The 27,785-nt window shown below is 34.6% G+C and overlaps 1 protein-coding gene across 12 annotated transcripts in view; it reads left to right on the top strand.

Annotated features, from left to right (window-relative positions):
* Positions 1–27,785, top strand: part of LOC120426136 (cell adhesion molecule Dscam2) — a 430,444-nt gene that overhangs the window by 223,103 nt on the left and 179,556 nt on the right. The window lies entirely within an intron of this gene.

Here is a 27,785-nt window from a genome sequence, read left to right as displayed (position 1 = left end):
TGACAAAATTGACAAAATTGACAAAATTGACAAAATTGACAAAATTGACAAAATTGACAAAATTGACAAAATTGCCAAAATTGACAAAATTGACAAAATTGACAAAATTGACAAAATTGACAAAATTGACAAAATTGACAAAATTGACAAAATTGACAAAATTGACAAAATTGACAAAATTGACAAAATTGACAAAATTGACAAAATTGACAAAATTGGCAAAATTGACAAAATTGACAAAATTGACAAAATTGACAAAATTGACAAAATTGACAAAATTGACAAAATTGACAAAATTGACAAAATTGACAAAATTGACAAAATTGACAAAATTGACAAAATTGACAAAATTGACAAAATTGACAAAATTGACAAAATTGACAAAATTGACAAAATTGACAAAATTGACAAAATTGACAAAATTGACAAAATTGACAAAATTGACAAAATTGACAAAATTGACAAAATTGACAAAATTGACAAAATTGACAAAATTGACAAAATTGACAAAATTGACAAAATTGACAAAATTGACAAAATTGACAAAATTGACAAAATTGACAAAATTGACAAAATTGACAAAATTGACAAAATTGACAAAATTGACAAAATTGACAAAATTGACAAAATTGACAAAATTAACAAAATTGACAAAATTGACAAAATTGACAAAATTGACAAAATTGCCAAAATTGCCAAAATTGACAAAATTGACAATATTGACAAAATTGACTAAATTGACAAAATTGACAAAATTGACAAAATTGACAAAATTGACAAAATTGACAAAATTGACAAAATTTACAAAATTGACAAAATTTACAAAATTGACAAAATTGACAAATTGACAAAATTGACAAAATTGACAAAATTGACAAAATTGACAAAATGGACAAAATTGACAAAATTGACAAAATTTCAAAAGACGATTTTTCAGCACTAGTCTACGGGGTTTACCGAGTTGGATAAGTACGACGATTGCTGGAAAACTCATGTTTTGCAAAGAGATGCATTCAACATTTTTGAAGTTCCGAAAACACCATTTAACTGGTATTCAAACCAAAAATATTTTGAAAAGTATTATTATTTAATACAAGTGCTGAAATGTTCAACTCATCTGAGTGCTGAAAAGTAGAACATTTCAGCCCTTGTATCGATTATGTTATTTTTGGTGGAAAAAAGTAGACCATTTTGTAAGTAGTTTTTTAAAGAATTTGTATAATTAACTTTTACTTATTTGACAAAAAAAAATATATTCATTCTGAATTTTTTTTCAAGTGTGAACGGAATTTTAGGAGAAAGCATGTGTCTTGGATTTATAATGCTTATACATGGTTCCCATTTCCATGAACGCATGTTCACAATTTTGGGATTTTTTTTTCTCCGTGTAGAACGTAAATATTCATTTTTATCTTCAGTCCTCAATTCAAAAGTAAAAAGGGGAAAAAAATTATAACCTGTAATCTAAAGATAGAATTTTGAAAAATTTCCCATGCGCTTTCCATTTACCAGTCAGAGACATTCTCGCTTTTTCTGAACACACTCTAAAGCAAACGCAGTTCTGCAATACTACACTCGAGTTCTGCAGCCAGCAGCCGGAAGATGCACTTTGTAGCCGGTTTCGGGGAAGATCCAGCCAGTTCTGTCACCGCGTCCGCCACTCTCAATTCAATTTGTCTGGCGACGTCTGAATGAAATGCAATTTCCTTTCGTCAAATTGATTTTGCACCAGTTTACCCTCACTCTCTCAGCTCTCGTTTTATCTCTCTAGAGTGAGAAGTTGTGCGCAATTTACTTTGCATCTTTCTGGAGAGAGAAAAAAAAAGATGCCGCATTTCAAGCTGCATCCAAACACACAAACAAAAATACTCCGTTTCTTGACATTTCCCAAGTGATCAACATCCTCCGGTGAGGTTTTCCACCATCATCAGAGTGGAAGCTGAAATTTTCCTCTTTTTAGAGCAGAAACGGGGAAGACATTTTCATCCACAATAAAAGTGAAAATAATTATCGCCTGATGATTATGACACCGAGAGTGATAATCATCCTGGCAAGGACATTTGGACGAGCTGTTTGCAACTGGAACTCATCTTCTGTTTTTAAGGTAGACTTGAATATTCTTGGATTATGTTTTTGAAGAATTGAAGTTGTGTTTTTAAGCTACAAAGGTGTCAGTTGGTTGTTTAGGTGTCCAAAAAAATTTATTGATTTTTTTTTGTGCAACACAAAACTTTTAAAATTAAAACGGCAGTGTTGCCAATTTTCTTAGGGCTTTTATTAATTTTAATGGTTCCAAGTTTGATTTAAAAACAGTTGACTTCAGTTTTACTCTGTCTAAATGTCAGATTAACTCAAGTTTCAATTTGAAACTGAATCAACAGAAAATCCAAAAAATGGTACCTTTACCCTCCTATTCCAAGCAGAACCGACATCATCAACAGGAAGCAGCAAAAAGCACAAATGGCTAGCAAACTTTTTTAATTATTATTTTATAGTTGATCGTTTCAATTGAAGGCGCGCGAGTTTTTCTTCCAGTTCACGAAGGAAGGAAAGAGTTGCTTTCAAGGAAGTCTTGCCATGATTTTTGCCTGTTCAGACGCCGAAGCAAACTTTTTCTGTTGAGTTGTTTGTTTTTTTTCCACGCTTCAACAACGTCGGGGATTGACTAGCTGCCAAGTGAAATTTGTGCTTTTGCTCAAAAAGGTGAATATTTCTCCAATTCAAAACTACATCTCAGCAAGCAATTAATCCCAATATTCCAAAAAAGTAGAAAAAGCATCATGGCGGTACAACTCACCGTTGAAGTGGTTGAGCAACAGCGCCAAATCCAAACATTTCAACCTCAAGAGTAGTTTTGAATAGGCTCCGGAAAACTAAAGCGCAGATTTTTAATTCAAAAATTGCTGCAACTGTGCTTGCTGTTTTTTTAATACTGAAGAGTCTAGTTTTAACGTGGTTGGCTTGTTTTTTTAGCCTTTTTTCATTCTTTAGAAATATGGTTGCTGCTGGAAAAGTTATGCCAAATATTGTTTTGGGTTTTCGTTGCTTGAGGACGTTGCTTTTTAAATTATTTAACCAATTTTTCGTTGGTGTATATTTTTTGGTTACAAAACGTGATGTTAACTAAAGGCATTTGTTTGATTTGAAACCCTTGTTAATACATAATTTTTGATAATTAAGGGTGCACAGCAACGAAGGAAGTTGTTGTCTTCTTATTACAAAATTGTGAAACTTACGGACCCAATCCTGGAACAACCAGATTGTAAAAAAAGTCAAACTTTGTTGTAAATAACTTTGAAGACAGTAATTTAGGGGATGAATAAAAAATCATATCGCTAGTTCCCGAAGTTTTGAAGAAACCAAAATGTCTGTAACAAAAATCTTGGTGCAAAAGCTCTGGTTGATGTGTACCGTTAAGTTTTCAGAAAAAAAGTCACTCAGGTCATGGTCGATAGAAATGTGGAATAAATAAATTTCAAGTACTAAAATTATAAAGCAATTTCAAATCATAATAATTCCTAAGCAACAATAGCATTTTCATTACTGCAACAATTGTTGTATACGACTCGATTTAGCTTATTTCTGCGGTGTATTGGTAATTCTCCGCCAACTCACACGAAATCGGAGAAATTGCCTCGACCCCTACGATTTGCGTGAAACTTTGTCCTAAGGGGTATTTTTGTCCCTGATCACGAATCCGTTTTTAATATCTCGTGATGGGGGAGCGGTACGACCCCTTCCATTTTGAACATGCGAAAAAGATGTGTTTTTTAATAGCCATGTTGCAGCCTGAAACGGTGATGAGATGGAAATTTGGTGTCGAAGGGACTTTTATGTAAAATTGGACCCGATTTGATGGTTTACTCAAAATTCCAAAAAAGTCGTATATTATATCGAAAAAAAAGTTTTTCAAACTCTGCCATTTTCCATTGCTCAACTGTAAATTTTTTTGGATGCCCTTCTGGGTTAATGTAGATTCGAAAAGAACATTTAATTTCCCGTTAAATTATTTACATGCTCCAATTTTTTTTAACAGTTGAGTAACGGAAAATGGCAGAGTTTTTAAAACTTTTTAAAGTGTCCCTTTGACATCAAATTTCCTTCTCATCACCGTTTCAAACTGCAAATTATTGAAAAACACGTCTTTTTTGCATGTTCAAAAATGAAAGGGGTCGTACCATCCCTCCGTCACGAGATGTCATCAAACGGACTTCGGATTCGTGATCAGGGACAAAAGTTACCCCTTAGGACAAAGTTTCACGCAAAACGAAGATGGGTTGGGTTAACTTTTCCCGCTTTCGTGTGAGTTGGTAGAGAATTACCCCTATTTTAATCTAATGTAACACACACGCAGCCAGTCCGCTTAAAGCATGCTGGAATGTCTTGTGATAAGGTTACGCCCCAAGCACTTTTCTCATCAATATAAATAATTGCAGTACATCCGAGAACACCCAAAAATGCATTGTAAAAAATAAAGCGGCCAGCCCTACTGCGTTGTGTTTACCACAGAGAGGATTGTGAGAACAGATCACATTTCACATAATCTACAAGGGAGGAACGATGCGTGGACATACCGTATCAAATGCTCCGAATCAGTTAGGTGTGGTGTGTTTGTGTAAATTTGGCAGATAATTATATTTTTAGGGGGAAGTGGAATTGGGGGGATTGGGATTGGGGAATGGGAAAGTCCGAATACCCATATTTACACAAAGAATTTTAGAGCGCCCGCCGCGGGATTCGAACCGGCGACCTCTGGATTGTGAGTCCAGTGCGCGGTCCGATTGATCCACACGGGCGGGACAATGGCCACGAGCTACACACAATGTTTTTTAATGCAATTCCGAAAAAAATACCCTCAAATTGAATTTTAAGTCAAATGTCTATGTGATTAGTCAATTCACTGTTCAAATCAAAACAAATATTGAAAAGTTTAACTATTTGATTCAAGTGCTGAAAGGTTCAACTTTTCAGCACCCATTTCAGTGCTGGAGAGAATAACTTTGCAGCCCCTATTTTTTATGGTAAAGTATTACAGGAAAAGTTTGTTATTTCAAGACGGAATAGCAAAATAATAGCTTATGCAACGAGTTGCAAAATGGCCATATTTTGAAAACGGTGCACTTAATCAACAAATTGTAATGTACTTTTCGATTGCTGAATCGATTTTACATAAAAAAGGAGAGATTTTTTATTTAACTTTTTGTCACTAAAACTTGATTTGCAAAAAACACTATTTTTATTTTTTTTCATATTTTGATATGTTTTAGAGGACATAAAATGCCAACTTTTCAGAAATGTCCAGGTTGTGCAAAAAATCTTTGACCGAGTTATGAATCTTTTAATCAATACTGATTAAAAAATAAAATGTTGGTCGCAAATCTCTCAGCAACTTTGGGACGAATCAACAAAGTTCAAAAAAGCAAAATATAGAGAAAATTTTCTCATGTGCAATTAATTTAAAAAATAAAAAATTGCGACTATTTTCAAAAAAGTTACCTTAAAATGGCTTTAACTTGAAAACGGTGCACTTTATCAAAATTTCACTGAAGTACTTTTTGATTGCAAATTTGATTTTACATCGAAAAATGAAGTTGAAAAAGTTTTGCGACCGATATTTCGATTTTTTTTTAAATCTGTATTGATTAGAAAATTCATAACTCGGTCGAAGATTTTTTGCACAACCTGTAAATTTCTGAAAAGTACCGGCTCCGTGGCTTAATGGTTACGGCTTCTGTATCCCAAGCAGATGGTTCAGGGATCAAATCCCGGTCGGTACCTTTGAAATTTGGAATCAGGAATTTGAATATGAATAAAAACTAAAATGAATCAGGTGGGATTCGAACTCACACCTTTGAATTGGTGGTCTGGGACGCTAAGCAGTCGGCCATCAGAAGGTTTACACTCTAGCAGTGAATTGATCCGTAGTGTTGAAACATGTTATCTTCTCATATTAAATACGCGCTGATCCCTGATTTGCCTGAGGGGATTGGAAGTCTAAATATGGATCGAGTTTCCTTCAGATGCTTGCTTCTATGTTTAGGCGGGGCCGAACAATGCCCAGCGACCTCGGAATTGGACCGCAAGGAGCTCTGTCATTCTGAAATGGGTCGTTGGAAGCAGCGCGAGGGCTGTCACCACCTAATACCCGGGACTGAGATAAGCTGTATCAGCATTCGACATATACACAGTCTGATACAATTTATACTTTCCCATAATTTCGCTACCGGTTAGCGGGTATTGGATTGGACCACACACACACACACACACACCTGAAAATTTCTGAAAAGTTGGCATTTGATGTTCTCTAAAACATATCAAAAAATGAAAGCAAAAAAATAGTTTTATTTTTGCAAATCAAGTTTTAGTGACAAAAAGTTAAATAAAAAGTCACCAAATTGTTTTTTACCGTTTATCATTTTTTTTCAGTGTAGTCCGCATCCATACCTACAACTTTGCCGAAGACACCAAATCGATCAAAAAATTCCTTCAAAAGATACAAATTTTTGAATTTTCATACATCATTTTTGTATGGACAGCTGCCAAATTTGTATGGAAAATTATATGGACAAACTAATGATGCAAAATGGCTTCTTTGGGCATACCGAAGGTACCAAAAAAGTTTCAGTCTGATTATAAAATACAAAAATTAAAATTCGAATAAAAAGACCGAATTGCTCACGAGCAGCTGTCAAAATTGTATGGAGATTTGTACACCCAACTGGCAGTCGCATGATTGTGATGCATGACGGCATGAAAGTATATCAGAATCTGCATGAAATCTGTCCTCATGCATTTTTTGCGACATAGGAGTATGACATTTTTGCCCGTTACCGACAATTATCGACATTACCGACGGCTTTTTGGTTGTATTTCACAAAAAAAAACACTTAGCAGAACGAGGATTGAACCACCAACTTCTTGGTTATTGATCCGACACGCTACCACCGCGCCATGGACGCTTGATGAAAAGTGAGTGAAAGAGCACCAACATATGCTTCTCTTTGGAGTGTTGCTCGGGGACGGGCCAGCATTATATGTGTTGGTGAGAACTGCAGATCGCTGAAATTTTTACACGCGGGCAAAAATGATCTACGGGCTTGCTGCAAAAAATGTTATAAAATATGACATTTTCTGCAGCAAATCCAATGTTGCAGATTTTGAGATATATTTTTCCTTTGGGTGTATGGGTGAACCAATGTCACAAAATGGCTTCTTTGATGATAGGAAATGCCCCCACAAAGTTTGAGCCAAATTAAAAAAAAAAACGAAAAATAAAAATGGTCGAAATCGGACGATTTCGTAGAGAATTGATTCTTGGAGAATTTATAGAGCTTGTAATTTTTATTTATGACGTTGAACATGTTTTGAATGTTAAAAAGTCAGTTGCAAATTCAGAGCATAACAAGTACTTTTCATCATCCTGACCTGAGCCAAAAACCGGAGTCCCGGTCCGTAACCCCATCCGGGGCTTGACCCAATCCATCAAAACGGGCAGACCGCATCAGCATCCAGTGATGAAGGGTGGCACATGAAATATGAATCCCCTGTGGAGGCTTGGTAGCTCACCCAGGTGTGCACCAGTTCTACCCACCACCCACTGGAACCATCCTCCCTCCTCATGATGGACCTGCCGGTTAAGCCTGTTGGTTTTCATTTTTATTTCATTTTTCTCATCGTTCCAGCAAGGACACATTCATATTTCTACCTGGTTAGCAAAAAACGGAGCTCCCAACATTTATCGATTTTTGCCCCATCGGTTCCCCAAAAAAAAGGCCTGGATGCAATAAATAGGTCGAATGTTACGTTGCACCACCCGATCCGGCAGCAGCCTTTGCATTTAATGAAGAGAGAGAGCTTTTGCTGTCACGTCGGGCCCAGGATCATCATTGAAAATTAATCAAACGCGATTGACGTGCGGCGGCGGACGCCCACTACACCCTCGCTTTTGTAATTGAAATACACTGTTTCAAACTGTTCTGAAAGGGTTGGGAAATTGAACTTCCATAATTATATTTTTGTTGTTGTTGTAAATTGAGTACGCGTAACGCGTGACGGCTTTGAAATTACAACCGGTAAATGCGTTTTCAAGGTTATCGGATGGGCTCTGCAAGTGAGTGAATGAGTGGAGCAAAAAAAACCGTTTTTAATTATGTCCATTATGCTGGGATGATTAATTACTCTCGTGGGTAATTGGCACAAAAAGGGATTTCAGGTTCATTAATTAAGTTATTGCTTGAATGCGTGGCATCGCTCCTGTAATAAATTCGATGTGAATTGTTACAACCTTCTGAAGTGATGAGAATCAATTGCGTTTTTTTTTTTATAGAATTCTATTTGAAAACATGTTCCCAGTGTTTTGTCTCAATTTTTCAAATAACAGGTGTTTTTTCTCTTCCCCTAAATACAAAAAAAAAATCAAAAATTGTTCATACTTTTACTAATTCATGGTTTTAAATAACAAAACACTTAATGTCACTCGAAATGGAAACCAAGGAAGTTGTTGTCTTCTTATTCCAAAATTGGCAAACTTACGGACCCAATCCTGCAACAATCTGATTGTAAACATAGTCAAATTTTGTTGTTGATCGCTTAGTAGACAGTACATTAGGAGATGAATAAAAAAATATATCGATCCCGTAGTTTCGAAAATACTTAAATATTTGTAACAAAAATCTTGGTGCAAAAGCTCTGGTTGATGTGCACCTTTAACCAAATTTGTAAATATTTCCAGTAACCCTACAATTAAAAAAAAACCGGAAATTAAAAAATTAAAAAAAATGTTTTAAATTAAAAGATTTCTCCTCTGGGTTATTGCAGATTTGAAACGTTCATTACATTTCCTTAAAATGGCTTGTCCCAAAAAAGTGGTTGTATTGAGTTATTTTTGTGTGTATCTGCTGAGCAGTTCTCTCAGATTTCGGTCATTCAATTTTTTTTGTATTTTTTAATCCGGCTGAAGCTTTTTTGGTGCCTTCGGTATGCCCAAAGAAGCCATTTTACATCATTAGTTTGTTCATATAATTTTCCATACTAACTTGGCAGCTGTCCAATGGACATTGTCCATACAAAAATGATGTATGAAAATTCAAAAATCTGTATCTTTTGAAGGAATTTTGTCATCGATTTGGTGTCTTCGGCAAAATTGTAGGTATGGATACGGACTACACTGGAAAAAAATGATACACGGTAAAAAAAGTTTTGGTGATTTTTTATTTACCTTTTTATCACTAAAACTTGATTTGCAAAAAAAAACACTATTTTTAATTTTTTTATATGTTTAAGAGGACATCAAATGCCAACTTTTCAAAAATCATCATGTAAAATCAAATTGGCAATCAAAAAGTACTTTAGTGAAATTTGGATAAAGTGCACCGTTTTCAAGTTAAATCCATTTTTAGGTAAAATAGTCGCAGTTTTTCATCTTTTTTTAAATTAGTGCACATGTTTGCCCACTCTTGAAAAAAATATTTTTGAAAAGCTAAGAAAATTCTCTATATTTTGCATTTTTGAACTTTGTTGATACGACCCTTAGTTGAGATATTGCCATGCAAAGGTTTAAAAACAGGTAAATTGATATTTTCAAAGTTCTAAGTTCTCACCCAAACATCCCAGTATTTTTAATGTCGATATCTCAGCAACTAATGATCCGATTTTCAATTATGAAATATGAAACATTTGTGAAATTTTCCGATCTTTTCGAAAAAAAAAATTTCAAATTTTTTAAACCAAGACTAACATTTTAAAAGGGTCAATCATTCAATATTAAGCCCTACAACTTTGCCGAAGACACCAAATCGATGAAAAAATTCCTTTAAAAGATACAGATTTTTGAATTTTCATACATCATTTTTGTATGGACAGCTGCCAAATTTGTATGGAAAATTATATGAACAAACAAACAGATTTCGTAGAGAATTGCTCTGCTTTTTTCATTTTATTTTTGTTTTTTGTGTATCTGCTGCTGTGTGATATTTATGTACTTTTTTGATGCCGGATCTCACATATTTGTATATAAACTATGCCCGGATCAATCTCCTGACCAATTGTTGGATAGGTTATCGAAAGACCTTTCCAACAAGCAGGGATGATATTTTATCGTTTCCTCGCCGATGGCGAGGGCTTTTAGATATCGTCCCTCGCTCAAATCATCAAATTTTCGGCGTTCTCCCAAAACTGCATCAAAAGAGTGAAGCGAAAACGACGCTGATAAAATAGCGAGCAACGAACAAACCGATGCGTAAGACGGAAAAAAATCTCTCACACAGCCTGTCCCCTCGCTCAAAAAGCAAGAGAAAGAGCAATCGTGAAATTCTCTCGCCCGTAAGGGGGGGGGGGGGGGGGCTTTCGATTTTTGCGATAGCAAGCCGACCATAACTCGGCTGCGAATGAGAAGAGAAATTTTTAAGAGACGAGGAACGCACCGAAATATGCTTCAATGATAGTGCGATGGTTGAACATTGAAGATCTGGCAACCTTGTCTCGAGTTATGACCACTTAAGAGGCAGTATTTGTAGATTCTCTTAGTTTGTTCTAGAGGTCGTATCGAGGGCTCCGATTTGGATGAAACTTTCAGAGTTTGTTTGTCTATACATGAGTTGAACTCATGCCAAATAAGAGCCCTCTACGACAAAGGGAAGTGGGGTAAAACGGGCATTGAAGTTTGAGGTCCAAAAATCATGAAAAATCTTGAGATATTGGAGTGATGAAATTGAATTAGAAAATAATTAAATAAAACAATTTTGAAAAAAGAGATTTTTCATACCCTGTGTTCAATACGTCAAATGCTGTTTAAAGTATGCGAATACCTGTTTCACCCATAATCCAACAAAATGCTAAATAATATTTTAATTAATTCCTAATGGCATTTTTTCCAACCAAATTCAAAATTCCAACATTTTTATCTAATGCAAAATTTTCTGAAGATTCCAAAAAGTGAAGAGACCAAAAAGTGCCGCTATGGAGGCGAACAGGGCAAAAACTAACGTTGTAAAATGTTTGTTATAGATAAATCGTAAAACTATGAGAAAAACTGCGATTGGCCAAAAAGTTAATACCGTAGGCTTATAGTCCATGAAATTCCCTAACTTTTGACCTACGGGAGTATGGGTGTTGGAGGCTGTTGCAAAAAGTTATTAAGGTTTAAAAAAAATCCATTTTTAACAGCAATTTGCAAAAGCTATGAGAAAAAGTAAAACCAATCCTGGATGTCTATGCCACATTTTGAAGAGTTTCAAAAGACCATTCGAATGCATCTAAGAGAGTTGGAATTGATGAAGTTTTACGGAAATGCGAGCAATTTTAAGATTTTTTATGTTTTTTGGACCTCAAGCTTCAATGCCCGTTTTACCCCACTTCCCTTTGTCATAGAGGGCTCATATTTGGCATGAGTTCATCTCATGTATAGACAAACAAACCCTTAAAGTTTCATCCAAATCGGAGCACCTCGATACGACCTGTTTCACATCGGTGAAAAACTCGCTCTTAAGCAATAATTATGTACGTTTTTGAACTTAAATGTTTGTAAACGATGTCCGGATCCATCATCCAACCCACAGTTGGTTAGGTAACCGAAAAACCTATCCTACCCTGTCTTGAGTTATAACTACTTAAGTAATATTTGTGTATTTTTTTTCGGAATATATGAAATTTGTGTCCCAACCCATCATATTACCCGTTGTTTGTAAAGAGTCAGGAAGGCAATTAAAGTTGATTGAAAAATTATTAAATAGGTCACAATATTAGTAGGCTTTTTATTTTACAGGAAATCCCCTAGATTTTTGCTCAAAAATTTCTCAGGGTTAGACTATGCCCAAGCATTTTTCTTGTCAATATTAATAATTGTAGTACATCTGAAAACACCAGAAAATGTTAAAACAAAATTTAAAATGGCTCGCTCAACTGCGTTGTGCTTATCGCATCGAAGGTTCTGAGATCGGATCACATTTCACAGAATCTACAAAGGAGAAAGGATGCGTTGACATACCATCTCAAACGCTACAGATCAATTATATATGGGTAATTCTCTACCAACTCACACGAAATCGGGAAAAGTTGCCCCGACCCCTCTTCGATTTGCGTGAAACTTTGTCCTAAGGGGTAACTTTTGTCCCTGATCACGAATCCGAGGTCCGTTTTTTGATATCTCGTGACGGAGGGGCGGTACGACCCCTTCCATTTTTGAACATGCGAAAAAGGAGGTGTTTTTCAATAATTTGCAGCCTGAAACGGTGATGAGATAGAAATTTGGTGTCAAAGGGACTTTTATGTAAAATTAGACGCCCGATTTGATGGCGTACTCAGAATTCCGAAAAAACGTATTTTTCATCGAAAAAAAACACTAAAAAAGTTTTAAAAATTCTCCCATTTTCCGTTACTCGACTGTAAAAAATTTTGGAACATGTCATTTTATGGGAAATTTAATGTACTTTTCGAATCTACATTGTCCCAGAAGGGTCATTTTTTCATTTAGAACAAAATTTTTCATTTTAAAATTTCGTGTTTTTTCTAACTTTGCAGGGTTATTTTTTAGAGTGTAACAATGTTCTACAAAGTTGTAGAGCAGACAATTACAAAAATTTTGATATATAAACATAAGGGGTTTGCTTATAAACATCACGAGTTATCGCGATTTTACGAAAAAAAGTTTTGAAAAAGTTACTTTTTGCGTTTCTCTTTGTTTCGTCGTCCGTGTCTGTCGCGGGTGACCATGAACGGCCATGATCGATGACGACCAACTTTTTCAAAACTTTTTTTCGTAAAATCGCGATAACTCGTGATGTTTATAAGCAAACCCCTTATGTCTATATATCAAAATTTTTGTAATTGTCTGCTCTACAACTTTGTAGAACATTGTTACACTCTAAAAAATAACCCTGCAAAGTTAGAAAAAACACGAAATTTTAAAATGAAAAGTTTTGTTCTAAATGAAAAAATGACCCTTCTGGGACAATGTAGATTCGAAAAGTACATTAAATTTCCCATAAAATGACATGTTCCAAAATTTTTTACAGTCGAGTAACGGAAAATGGGAGAATTTTTAAAACTTTTTTAGTGTTTTTTTCGATGAAAAATACGTTTTTTCGGAATTCTGAGTATGCCATCAAATCGGGCGTCTAATTTTACATAAAAGTCCCTTTGACACCAAATTTCTATCTCATCACCGTTTCAGGCTGCAAATTATTGAAAAACACCTCCTTTTTCGCATGTTCAAAAATGGAAGGGGTCGTACCGCCCCTCCGTCACGAGATATCAAAAAACGGACCTCGGATTCGTGATCAGGGACAAAAGTTACCCCTTAGGACAAAGTTTCACGCAAATCGAAGAGGGGTCGGGGCAACTGCTGTGTGAGTTGGCGTAGAATTACCCATATTATATTGCAAAACAATGATCTTTGAACAAATTCCCTTTTTATCGTTACAAATTGTTTCTGGATAGGTCAAATCTACAATTTAAGTAAAACAATATAAATGGGCCAAAGCCAAATCGTAAACAAAGAATCTGTCCTGCTCGTTCCTAATGTAAACATCCACTGACGCAACCAGGACAGACTGCTTGTTTACAATTGGGCTATGGCCCGTTTACATTGTTTTGCTTGAATTTTGCAGGAGACATCAAATTGATCAAATTGAATTAAAATTTTAAGTGTCAATATGGGTATTTGCCGTCGCTCCGTGTCATACTCTCGTAAACTTAGGAGCCCAGTGCGGTGAAGTCCTTGTAGATCAAAAGGAAAACACATTTGGTTGCACTTACTAGCAATAGTGGCAGACAGCTATAATGCAAACTTCGTTTGTTTTTCATCGAATCGGTCAGAAACTCAGTACCCGTGATATAGATGAGAGAACAAATCTCAAAGAATTTAAGAATTGATACTAAAAAGAAAAACAACTTCAACTTCAAGGGCTGCAACCTGTCCTGAAATAATTGCCCTGTGGGAGTAAAAGGTTCCGCATCGTTTTCACAAACGTAAACATCAATTGGTTGACCTCGCCGTCAGACCCCGTGACAAATTGAGACCGTCTGCATCTGTGATCCTCTGCTCCAACCGGAATAACTTCCTTCCACGCACACCTTTTGCGGGGCTGGCGAGACTGACTTGGAACTTCCAGTCATCAGAGATTGCGTCCGAGGACTCGCTGGCTGTTTGGCGAGCAAATATTTTGACAAATTATGAAAGTAAACACACTCCTTAACTGTGGAGGGGGAAGAAACTCAGTCTGTTCTTTTCGCTTTTTTTTCACCCCCTTGGATGATAAAGTCGCAGGTCGGTCTGGCCTTCTGCTCCAAAACAAACTCCCTAAAGAGCGGGTGGGGACACGAGAGTGATGAAAAGTTGGAAAGAGAACTTCATTTGCTGCCAAGGGAGAAGGGTGGAGGGTTTGGAAAATGGGATGCCATTTGAAAAGATCATATCAACTGAGATGAAAACATTCACGACGGCTGTTGAGTGAATTTTGGGCTGAATTTAAATTGCTCGCTTTTCCACTTCTCTGCCTAATTGACTTGAAACGTTCGCGCGAAACGGGGAGGAATTTAATTGTTAGCCTAATTATTTAATATTCGTGAGCGCACATTGGAAGGATGTGCTATTTTGGTGGAAACCATCAAAGAGAGTATCAAACGCTGACGATTAGGTGAAGCATTTCACCTTCTTGGTAATTACGTTTTAGGTTGTCTGTTTGAAATTTTCGATCCTGAAGATATAATAAGGGTGATGAATACAGCCGCAAAGTTGTTTGATTGAAACATGGATAGTGACTTCATGTACTCGTTGAAAAGTGAATCTGAAGAGTTTCAAAAACAAAATCATTTGAATAAAAAAATGTTGTCCCAAATAAATATTGAAACCGATGTAAAGCTTAAAATGCAAATCAAGTGAAACTACACGGATTAGAGGGTGACGATTCTCGAGATTTTCAATTTCCCGGGAATCGAGAGTTGGATTTGGCCATTTCCCGGGAATTCCCGGGACCCGGGAGTTTTTTTTATTATGCCAATAGTGCCAAAATTTAAAAAGGAAAAGTATTAAATTCGTTACTTATTCGTTAAATTAAGTATCCTCATAATTTTGAGGTTTTTTATAGTTTACTTTAATAGTTTAAAATGTTTACGAATCATTATTCGCACTGAGTGATTTTTCAAATGTTGCACAAACTTGTTCCATGAACTTCTTATTATTAAATTTGTGAAGTAAAAACACAGCTAATATATAGTTTCTCAGTATCGAGATTTTTGCAATATGATAAATAAGGCCGTTGCAAATATTTTTTGAAGTTTATGTCCCTCGACTCTGACCAAGGTCGAGGGGGGGGGGGCAAAAAAATAAAAAAGTATAAAAATTGAAATTACGAGCCATGGTTTCAACATTTTAATGAAAAAAGTGTTTTAAAATACATTATACACCTGTCCAGTTGTTTTGCCATCATTAGTTTCCAAAATATCTAAGTATTGACAAAAATTTTATTTTTTGCGAAAAATAAAATTTTTGCGGTGCTGTGCATTGGAATTTTATAAAAATTCAAAACATTTTTAAACAAGCCCAAACATGCTAAATATGATTAAGGATGCAGAAAAATGCATTTTAGACTGTTTTCAGTTGATTAGACTAATATTTTCATGGAAATTTTGAAGTTTTTTGGAAAAATATTTTTTCTGCCCCCTGATTTTTCAGACCAATTTTGAAGGGGGTGGGGGGGCGACATCAACTTTGAAAAATATTTGCAACGGCCTAACGACTCAAAAAAAAAACAATTTAAACTTTTTCTATCCTTTTTAAGGTCAACTGTAAATTTTAATTGAAGATATATTTACAGTTATCAGGAAAACAGGAGTGTTCACAATTGGCGAACCTTAACTTTACAAAGATTACCGCTTCAGAGTTTTTTTTTCAAAATATAATTTAATATTGAGGTTGACGTGAAACATAAAATGACTTATTGACATAAAAAAAGAAATTACCTTGATATAGCTTAGGTACTTAGAATAAAAAAAAATATAAGGATTGCTATGCTCGAGAGAAGATATGGTATTTGAACTTATCTTGAAAAAGCTTTTACCTCTTAGAAATAATAAATAAAAATAATATTTCTAGAGTTTTTTAAAACGTCCTATAAACATATGAAACCCAATAGCTTATAGGACATTAAAAAAAAAACATTAAATTTCATTTCTGGCGTGTAACTGCAAAATATGTTTTAAGGTAAATCTTGGGGTCCACATTTTTTGGCTTCTCTCGATTATAGTTATTGCAATTTTTTACAAGTTAAAATTCAAAAACAAAAAATATGAATAGGAAGATTAGAGAAGCATTGGTTTATTCGAACTTGAACATCGAACATTAAACATCCAATGTTCCAAACAATTTTGAATTTTTCAAATAATTCTTGATTAGTTTATAGTTTATATTCCTTCAATATTTATAATTTTAAAATTTCCCGGGAGTCTCGACTGAATTTCCCGGGAATCGAGAGGTCCAAAAATGGTCGATTTCCCGGGAATTCCCGCTCGTCACCCTCTAACACGGATACAAATGTATTTTTCAAATCAAAATGTAACAACTCTTATTTCTCATTTATCAAATTATGTTTTTTTTTTCAATCTGGAGGAAAATGGCTTCTGTAAAACATTTTTAATTTCAAGTTAAATTGAAGAAAAAAAAAACTTGATCTATTATTTTATTGATAAAAGACAACTGATTGATTACTACCTTTTCAATGACTAACTAGGCATGTTTTGTAAATAGTGTTTGTGAAAATAATATCTAATTGGATGACACTTGGATAAACCAAATTTTATCAATTTTTATGCTTTGCCCAGCTGTATTTCAGTAATTAATAGTTCGATTTTGAAAGACCAAAAGAAAATTATTCAGAATATTGTCAACCATTTGAAAAAAAAAATCAGAGGGGGACTCCTTAAAAAAAAATATTCCTGTTTTTACCCAAAATAAAGCTTAAATGCTTTAATTTGAAAATTATGCATCGCATAAAAAAAAACAAAGTTCTTTTGAATTGTAAATAAAATTTACCATAATCAAATTAAGTCATTTTTTAAGGACAATTTTCAATTTTCCAAGGAACACAATCATAACACGGTGGCAATATTTTTATTTGTACTTCTCTATGGCTTCCGGGGTTTTATACTAGAAAGTAAAGGCAAAATCCTAAAATCCGTAGGGGGAGTGGGGAGACTTGAACCCCTTCGTTTTGTATTACACATAACCAGGGATGGAATAATCACAAAAAAATCAATTTCGCTAGCGAACTTTCTTCAACCGCGAAAGAGAGAGGAGGTAAATCACGCAAAAGAAAATCGCTCCAAAATTTCTTCAAGAAAATCAATCTGCTGATGATTTTATGTGAATTTCCTTGTCAGCACCACTTAAACAAATTTATTTCACTTTATTTACGCACATTGCCCAACTACAAAATGTGACAAATCGTTTTTCGACGTGTGGCGTTACACTTGCAAGTGTAGTAGTGAATAAGATGTTCCGCCGAATAATCAATATGATGATTTTTTTGGATTCCTTTTACCGATCTTTTGTGCGCGAGAGAAGAGAGCCATGCTCCCTTCGGATTTTTTTCTCTTGATGAACGCCCAATAATTTTCTTTTGATGATGATTATTCCATCGCTGCACATAACTCTCACAATTTTTCACCAAACTATGAACTTTTTGCATGAATTGAGTGCTTGAAGATCCAACTATTTTTGGCTCATAAGGCTACCGTAAAACGGGGTGACTTTGATAACCGGGGTGACTTTGATAGGTTTGCGATTTTTCCGCAAAATGAAGAGTACAATTAAAATACGTAAGGAATGGTTTAGAAACATATTGACCGTGGTAGAGATGTGTTCAAAGTACCTCAAGAAGAACATTTCATAAAATTTTGACAAGTTTAAAAAGTTAGTTATATTTAATAGTTAAGAAAATGTTGATGAAAGTCATTGAAGTCAATGAACATGATTTTTAATCGGAAAACGGAATGCATTTTCGGATTCTTTGGACAATTTTCCACTAGGAGAAGGTTAAAAAAGTTTGTAAATAACAAATAATATGCGTTTTTGAAACACAATTAAAAAAAAATCTCCAAATTTATAGGCAATTTCAGTTGAACAAATTTCATGTAAAATGTGAAAACTTGTGATTCGTGCTTCACATTCAGTATAAAATGCAATATAAATCGATAATTTTACAAACAAAACTAGTTTTAATAAATTTCAGGCAAAATTCCGACTTTTTAACAATTTTACCTAAAATTTATATGTATTTTGCTAAAAAGCTTATACACTTAGTTAACTAAATATAAACTTTGTTTTTTTTTTCTTAAAAACTATATCAGCTACAGCTAATGGTACATTTAGCGTAGAAATAAAGTTTGTACATCTTAAATATGATTTTAACAAGAAAAACTATGACTATCAAAGTCACCCCGGAATTAAAACTAAGAATTTTTAACGTAACTATTTTTCTAAACATTATTGAAAAAACTTTTTTCCGAAACAGTGCATGGACTTTGTGTAGTCTACCCCAGTACATGTTTTAAAAATAATAATCTTAAGAAAAACCTTACCTGTGGGAAAATATTCTAAAAACAAATTGAAATCCTATCAAAGTCACCCCGGTTTACGGTATTTAATCAGATAAACTCTTCGAATCATGCCATGCGTTTTGAAAAAAATAACTTGATCCTCCTTTCGACATTTTGAAAAAATCTTTATCAAAATGTTTTTAATTCATCCAAACTATGAATTTTCTATAGGTTAAAGCAATTTTACATAAAACCTGTAGGGGAAAGTGGGGCAACCCAAGTAGCACACTTTGTCCGCCAAAAGATTTCCGAACTTGTTGTTGAACTCATTTACTATGTTTTCCCAACGTCCCTGAGAACTCTTGAACGCTGGAAAAAGCGCACGTTTTTCTGTTGTTGAACATCTCTTAACCCGTTAGAAATGTGTGTGGTTTAATTTAGTTTTACCAGCGCACGTCCTACTTGCATAGAGAACGTTTGTTGAACATGTCAGAAGAACTCTTGACTATAAGATTCTGAACCGGGTTGGATAACGTCGTTAGAACCGTTTAGCAACATTCTGCCTTAAAGATTCAGGAGGGAGTTAGGCAAACGTTTTTATAACAGTTCAAGAACATATCGTGGCAGACAAGATTGTTGTTCGCTCAAAAGTTATTTTTTCTTCATTTAATCCTTTATTTGTGAGTAATGTCGCTTTACGATATTTAACTACCAGTTTTTTGTAATTTATTAGTTTGGACAGGGATACGCCATTTATGAATGATGGATAATAAAAAAAAACCATAAAAAATCATTCAATTTCTTAGTTATGCCTTTGGGATTTTTTTTTTCAATTATGTTTGAGTGCTAATTAACATCGCTTGCTACTAATACTACTCTACTACTGCTGCTGGTTCCCGGTGCTGCATTTTCAGTTTTCCTTTTTGATGAAGAATGCTCAGGGCAAGTATCGAACTCAAGATCACTCCAAATGTCAAGTCCGGGCGCGCGTCTGCTTCTTTCCACGAGGGGTTATGTTGGATGAGCAGGTCTAAACGTCAATAAGAAGTCTGCGGTCATCTAGGTTTTACCAAGTTCACTAACAGTTTGCCAAAACTTCTTTGGAACATAAGTTGTTTCTATTTTTAGAACTATCCTTGCTTGTTTCGTCAACATGTCCTTGCTCGGTGTTTAGAACACGAACGCGAACTTCACATAAACAACTAGTTTACGAGAAATCCCAGCCGTAGCCAAAGGTCAAATCTACTATGTTATCACGTTTAGCAAACTGAAATGAAACATCATGTCTGCAAATGTCATTTTGCTTTTCGAGTTCTACAAGCATGTTTCATTGAGGTCAGAATGAACTTCAAAATGAACTATTCGTAATCCGTTGCTAGATTTGGCATTTGTGTTACACAGCCATGTTGAACAATGGTTTTTTGGTCAAAATGTGAACAATTGACCAAATTTTTTGACACTTGTTCAATAATTAACGAATAAAAACACTTATGCAGCAATTGTTGAACAACAAAATAAAGAGCGATGTTTTTCTTGCTACTTGGGAAGTGTAACAAGCCAAGGAAATGCTCGTTATAACCCATCAAAAACGTTAAAAAATCTGTCGGATTTTTTTATAATCATCTTATCCCAGGTCTTAACTAAGACTTTGATAGAACAAGTTTTTCAAAAATCCTGTTTTTTAATGCAAAAAAAATTTTTTTTTTGATTTCCCGTACGTTTTTCTCAACTAGTGGGGCAAGACGAACAACCCGTTGGGGCAAGAGGAACAATGCATGAAACAACATGTTAATTTGCTAACAATTGAACTGTTATCACTTAGATACATCAGATTAGAATGTATTTGAAACGTTTCTTTCATTTTAATATTAAATAATAATATTTTACTAAAAATTTGATCGTTTTTACGAAATAAAATTATAACTTAGATGAAAAAAAGGAAATTTTCATAATATTACTTTATTTTGCATGGACAATTTTTTTAACAGTTGTTTATCAGTTTTTAAGTACTTTTATGTATTTATATCCAAATAAAATATGTTGTTGTAGCAATTCGTAATTTTTTCCATGCTAAAAATCCATATGGTACACTTGCCCCACCTGAACAAGATTTTTTAAAAGCTTTCAACAAAAATAACCAAAAGTTAAATCATACTTTACAAAAGGTGCGAGTCATTGGTAGGGACACTACTGATCTAGGAAAAATAGCAGTTTGATAAAATGAGCCTTAAAACGAACTCTAAGTCTTATTTTGTACTATCCAAATATCATAAGAAAACAAAGGTTTTGAATAAAACTTCATTAAATCTTATGCCTCGTGGCGTTTACGTCATTTTGGCGGTTATGTGGTAGTAGAATCAGCTAATTGCATTGCTAACAACAATTCCTCATACTGGAAATAATCAAAATTGTAAAAATTACTGCTGTACGAGCGATTGTTCCTCTTGCCCCATATGGTCGTCTTGCCCCACCTTCCCCTACGTTTGTGCTCGAAATATTACAAGTTTAGTATGTAAAATATTTAAAAACTTAAAATATTTTTTTAATACCAAAATTGTGGAAGTTTATGAAAGCTGATAATTGTTGATAACAAAACATTTTCAAAGTGGTTCAAACTGCACAGAAAAAAATAGTCCTGTAAATTTACATTATTTATCATGTACCAAAAGGTATCATGATAAATGATGTATATTTACATTAGGTTCATTGGAAATTTACATTAGTTTTGGAAATTTACATTAGCTCAAATCAACTAATTCTGATTGGCCAATGGAAATAAGAAGCTCGACTTGGATTGCAGTAGGAAAAGGGTGTGGCCTATGTTCTATTATAAAATGATTGAAGCGGGCAGCAAAGGGAAATTCTGATTTAAAAAAAGTTGTTTCACAGGTAGGGGACGCTTTCTCGTCGACGGCCAAGTGGAATAACGCTGGACTGGAATCGAACGGACGACACTGGTAGGATGTTCGGTGTTACTGCTGCTACCCGCTGCCGACTGAGCCATCTTAGCATTTTATAAACGAGCGGCTGAAGCATCAGCTTGTTCAGGTCGAGGCTCAGGCAGTGGGCCAGCGAAGCATAGGAGCGATAGAAAGAGAACCAAATAAAACTATTTTTAGTTCAGGTAGTTTTGAAGTCAACGTTTGGTAGAAATACATTGGATATATGATTTACATTCAATAGGAATTTACAGGAAGCAGAACACGGGTAGAAATTCATCAGATTTGAGTTTCCATGCTGAATTTTCCATTCGATTTATGATTTAAATTTGATTTATATTTACATTGGAGCCATTTCCATGACTTTTTGATCTTTACGCATATTTCAACATAACATTGAGTGAGTTTACATAAGAAACAGTACTTACGTGCTGCGTAAATTTACATATCTTCTTTCTGTGTGCAGTAAGTTATCTAAAACTATACTAAAGGAATCCATCTAAAACTATGCTAAAGGATATCCATCTTTGATTTCAGGGATTCCTTTATCCCTGATCACGAATCCGAGTTTCATTTTTCAATATTTCGTGACAGAGGAGCGGTACCCCTTCTATTTTTGTACATTTGAAAAAAATACCTGTTTTTAGTAATTAACAGCTTGAAATGGTGATGGTTTAAAAATTTGGAGTAAAAGGGAATTTATGAAAAATTGTTGCAAGTTGTTTTTTTTTAAGTTTTACTAATGCCAATGAAAACTTATAACAAAATCCTTCAAAAATGTTTGAATACATCCCAGGGTGGCGGGGAAGGGATAAAATTAGGTTTCTCAAAAACTTCCATAATTTCAATGAAATTTTCAAATAAAACGGATTCCATACAAATAATTTTGAGTACTACTCTGACTTCTCTGATTTTTTTTTCGTTCTACCCTTTTTCTTGCCTTTGGTTTATTGGGCGTCCAATTTTCCCGGGTTTTGAATTTCCCGGGAAACGGGAAAAATATTTTTGGAATCCCGGGAAATTTTTGAATCAGTAACAAAATCTATGTTTCATTATATTTTTGTTATGTTTTCAAGCTTAAAATTATAGAATTAGCTTAATAATATCAAATGGTGATAATCCTCACTTCAATCTAAACAAAGACGACAGTTTTAAAATAGCCTAAAAGAAATTATTTTGTTTTGTCTTTGTGGTGTTTAGGATTTTATATCAACTACTATTTTTAATTCCAGTATGATTATTTTTTTTTGATTTGCGAATCAAATTACATAATTCTTGAGTTTTTTTTGAAAAGGTCCAATAAGCTTTTGTCTTCCATATGTTTATAGGACCTATTCAAAAAAAACTCTGGATTCTTTTATATATATTTTTATATGACATGACAAATTATTTTATATCTAAAAAACAAAAAACGAAAATAAATAAAATGATACCAGTCAATCTAAAATTTTAGATAAGTTTTAAATTCATTGTTTTAAATAAAACATATTTTACAAATTATCTTCAAGTTACTACCACCAACCGAGGGAAAATCAGAATTACAGTCTAAATAGGTACAGGAGATTTTAGAGCAATACATTTGGAAGTACAAATTGTTTTGTTCTGTTCCTGTTTTAACCGAAGTCATCCAAAACGTCATGCAATTATTATTTTTTTGCTTTAATAGCTGTCTTTATTCGTTACATTTGTACTTATTTGCCCTCGATGCCGGTGTTTGATTATAAATAATTTGATATGAGATTGTTTTTTTTTTCAAATTTAAAATCGAAAATATATATAAAATAAAGGAGAAAAAAAATTAGAGCACTAGGCATTTTGCGGACCTGTTAATTAAAATTATAATATTTTTTTCCTAAAAAGCCAATTTATTGCTGAGATTTGCTGAATACAAATTTTAATTCATTTTATTGTTCTACTATTTTCACAACCAAATCTGAATTTCCAGACCAAAATATGATATTTTTTTCAATTTCGGGTATTCCCGGGACAAATTATAGGAAATCCCGGATTCGGGAATTCCCGGTTTTCGAAAAATCCCGGACGCACTAGTTTATTGTCTGTTGTCCAGGAAGAGATGGACAAGTGGATTACTGAAACGGAGTATACACTGAAATAAAAAAAGTACCAAATTCCTAAATTCTAGGAATTTTGCCACTTTTCCTTATTAAGTAATCGGGTTTTTTGGATTACTTATAAGGACAATTTTTTTTAATAAGGAAAGGAGGCAAAATTCCTAGAATTTAGGAATTTGGTACTTTTTTTTATTTCAGTGTACGTGTTTACAAAATTTTGATGATAGTTTTTGATGTGACCAGTTCATTTTATTTAATATGAACTTATATAAAAGACTTGAAGACACATAAAAACAAAATCGAAAAATCAAAAATAAAGAATGGAATTTGTTTGCAGTATCCGGGCAGACGGTAATATCAAAATTCATGCCATTTCAATAAAAAATATTGTTAAAATAACAGAAAGTGTTATGGAATCTTCTTGAAAAATCCATTTTAGCATAAGAGTTTAATAACAATTTACTTTATCATAACAAAATTTGTTATTGGTCTGATATTGGTTGAAAGCCAACACAACTGGGGAATAAATTTTTTTGTTATGGAAGAATACTGCCAATTGTTATTTGGATGATCGGATTAGTTGTTAAAATAACAAAAAAAAATAACAAGGATTTGTTCGAAGAATAACTTAAAATGTTATTTGTCTGTTATTACAATAACAATCCAATAACAAAAAAATCATAACTACGAATAACAAATCTTGTAATAAATAATATAAAATGTTATTGGCCTAGTATTTTCAAATATCAACAAATGTTATTCCTACGTTATTTCCGTCTGCTCGAGTAGTGCATCTTTTTTGGAAAATTACAATTTTGACTGTACCATTTTCCAGACCTCCAAAGCCTGAACTCTCATAAAATCATCCTCCCGTCTTCGACACAAAAGCTGCTGAGGCAGACACCGGTAATTAAGATTGACTCTTAAACCCTGTCAGCAGCACCTGCCAAACCCTCTGCCACCCGTCGACGGTTCCCAGCTCTTTACAAATCTTCGGTTCTGTATTTTGTGTGTGTAATTCTCGCAAGGCAGTTAAGTGCAACCCCGAAACCGAAACCAAAAGGGTAAAAATAAAGGGCGGAGAGGTGAGTTGGGCGGTAGTCATTATGCACTTTCTGATTCGGAGCAGTTATTTGAAATGAGTGTGGGGTCGTTGCACATGAATGGAAATAAGCAGTGATAATTACACCATTCAGGAGTGAGCAAGCACTCTTACAAGCTTGTAATTTGGCTGCTAACATTTGAGTGACTGGTTTGGTGACAAATTTGAGCGGCTTGCAATTGTGTCACACGAAGTAGCTTGTTGTCAACATCTGTGTAAAAATGAAAATGATGATGTCAAAAGTTATAAACAATCTAAACTGTTTAAGTCAGTACAAAACTGTATAGGGGAAATATACCCTTTCCAATCAAACACCTATCTTCGTCATATGGAGAGTTTGATGCTCGATTAAAGCTCCAAAAATACTATTTAGGCTATAAACTTACCAGCAACAGCACCGCCTCAAGTAAGCACGCAAATTTATGCCATTTACTGGCCAAAAAGATCAAATTTAATGCACTTTTGATCATAATTTCTATTTTACGAGACAATTTCTCATCATTTTGGTGGCACACACATCCACACGCAAGATCAGAGGTTAACTGCTTAACGAAAGTCGCCATCAATATCTTTTCACTTGCGCTAACGATTTCAAAGCGTCAAAGATATAAAAATGCTTCCAACTACCGGCAACATGTTCTTTTGCACATTAGTTAGTCACTCAGTTGCAAAATAATCCCGAAACATGTAAAAAATTAGCAAGCGCCATCAAAAAAACAAACGCGCCAAGTCTTTTGACGTTTGAATTTTGAATACCCATTCCAATCGAAGGCTGAAAAAAACCAAGCGAGAAGCAAAGGCAAATAAAGAACAAAGGGTGGCCACCAACACCACCAACATGCAACAATTTTGGCAGCACTAAGCAGACCCAAAAGAGCGTTGGAAGAAAAAAAGAACTAAGCAGATTAGAATGCATTTTGATTATGATTAGAATGCATTTTTGAAATATTTTTTTAAATGCTTTTAAAAGGAATAGCATAACTTTTAATAAAAGTGAAAAAAAAAAACAGAAATGTTAACAAAAAGTTGCTCTACTTGTTGGTGTACTTGGTTTTAGTGAATTTCAAGGAACAATCCAGATTATCCAGCATCATTTAAACACGACCGCTTATTAGGCTTAAAATGGGCATATTTCCCCTATATACTTCATCTACCCTGATTTTTTTTATTTTATTTTTTTTATATTTACTTCAAAATTCCAAGCGCCATTAGCACCTTAATATTGAAAATTCAGCCAAATTAGCCAAATATCTTCACCATAACAAGAAGGTTCGTTCAAAAGGATGTTTTCGTCAGATGAAAAATCACACCCGTACTCGTGCATGGAGAAATGACATTTCCCGAGAAAAAACATTCCACAAAAGATGCCGATGAAAATGCTTTCCGAATTTTCCTGCAAGACACATTCCAATCCGATGTCCCGATAAAATCGTCCGATATTTGGTGGCCAAGCGGGAAAGAATCTCCCTAGAGACGTATCACTCTCCAGGAAGAAAGCTTCCAAATTCCAAAAGCTATGAACAATGCAACGCGCTCCAGTCTCGTTCCCGGCCAAGCTTCCGCGTCGACCCCGTCAAGCAAATTTATTATTCATTAAAAATATTCATAAATTCTAAAATTATTGATTCCCGCGTGTGTGTGTGCGGTTGTTTTGTGGGCCACAGAAAAGTGTGTGGTGTCTCCCCTCGTCTCAAATAATATTTGCATTGCGCAAGTGTTCCGTCGGCTTTTTGGGGGTTTGTTTAGGGGTGCCAGGCCAGGCCACAGAAAACGAAAAATTCACCGTCCTTTTGGCACACAGAACATGAGGCTCAGCAGTCATCCCAAGCCAATTTGAAGCGGAAACTGGATCCCACGGGAGAATATTGGCTGCCCGCGGAAGCATCCTGTAGAATGCTGACACGATTTTGTTTAGACTGGTAGATTGCAAGATCGTAAAGGGAAAACAAAAATTGCTGATTCGGTCATGTGTTTGAGATGTACAGTATGTAAAAAAAGTATTTACATCTATGCACATTTTATGATGAAACATGCACACAATTTATAGTTTGACAGAAACCAAGTACTACGTTTTGTTCCGAAACTCAGGCACACTTATTTAAACATAATTTTGCAAACGTTTAATTTATCTAAATGTCAATATATTACCATAAAGTTGCAAAATAAACATTTTTGAGTGGGCATAACACCGTTTTTGGGATCTTTGTATCGATGGAATTGATTTTTCGTTGGAATTTCGTACCAACCCGGAATTACGTCGTCGGAAAATACGCCGGCATCTGAACCGGTCCACGTTTCAAAGGTCAACCTCAAAATTAAACCATCCACATAAACGACCCCCGGGTCTTTTGTGGTCTCTATTGCAAGTTTCTGCTCGAACCTAGGAGTCCGAAGGCTTGAATGGGGAGAGCACTCAAACCTCTTTCTACTCCAAGGAACCTTCCACCCCAGTGTTTGAACTGACGACCTTTGGATTGCGAGTCCAACCGCCGCCAGCGATTCCACCGAAGTAGGCTTGGTTTGGTGTGTTGTTTGTACTTATGGCATGGAGACGACTTCTACACTTGGAATGACTTAACGGCCTAACAACCAAGGCCGGGACCGACATTTTACTTCCTCATCCGATGGAAGGTTGGAGCAGATGGGAATCGAATCCAGAATCATCCGCTTACAAAGCGGACAGCGTAACCATTCGGCCACGCACTGCCACCCAAAGGTCAACCTATAGGCCATCGAAAAGGGCATAAAATGTCTGATTTTTTTATATGTAAACATTTAGGTTGTCTATAGAACCTACGTACATAGGTAAAAATGTTGTGATGGTTTCGTTTTAGCCCGATCCGAGCACTTTTGTTTGTCGTTTTCGTGGGGAATTGCAGTATGAAAGAACAAAAATGTGTTATATTTTTTGTTTTATTTCAAGTATCGTATTATCGTAAAAATGATATTTACCAGTCTGCTGAAATTTGGACAGGCTATTTTAAAATGTAATAAATAAAAGGAAAACAATCCCCAAAATATCGAAAGTCGATCGAAAAAGACTTGCAACCATTCAATAATATTTTTCAATGTTCCTTAGATTAATCATTTCAAAACATCAAACATTTACGATACAAATGAAATTTTCTGTTGTTATTATAA

The sequence above is a fragment of the Culex pipiens genome, chromosome 3 (genome assembly GCF_016801865.2).
Source record: "Culex pipiens pallens isolate TS chromosome 3, TS_CPP_V2, whole genome shotgun sequence".
Classification (NCBI taxonomy): Eukaryota; Metazoa; Arthropoda; class Insecta; order Diptera; family Culicidae; genus Culex; species Culex pipiens.
Note: the sequence above shows the minus strand (reverse complement) of the source record. Positions and strands in the feature narration are given on the sequence as shown.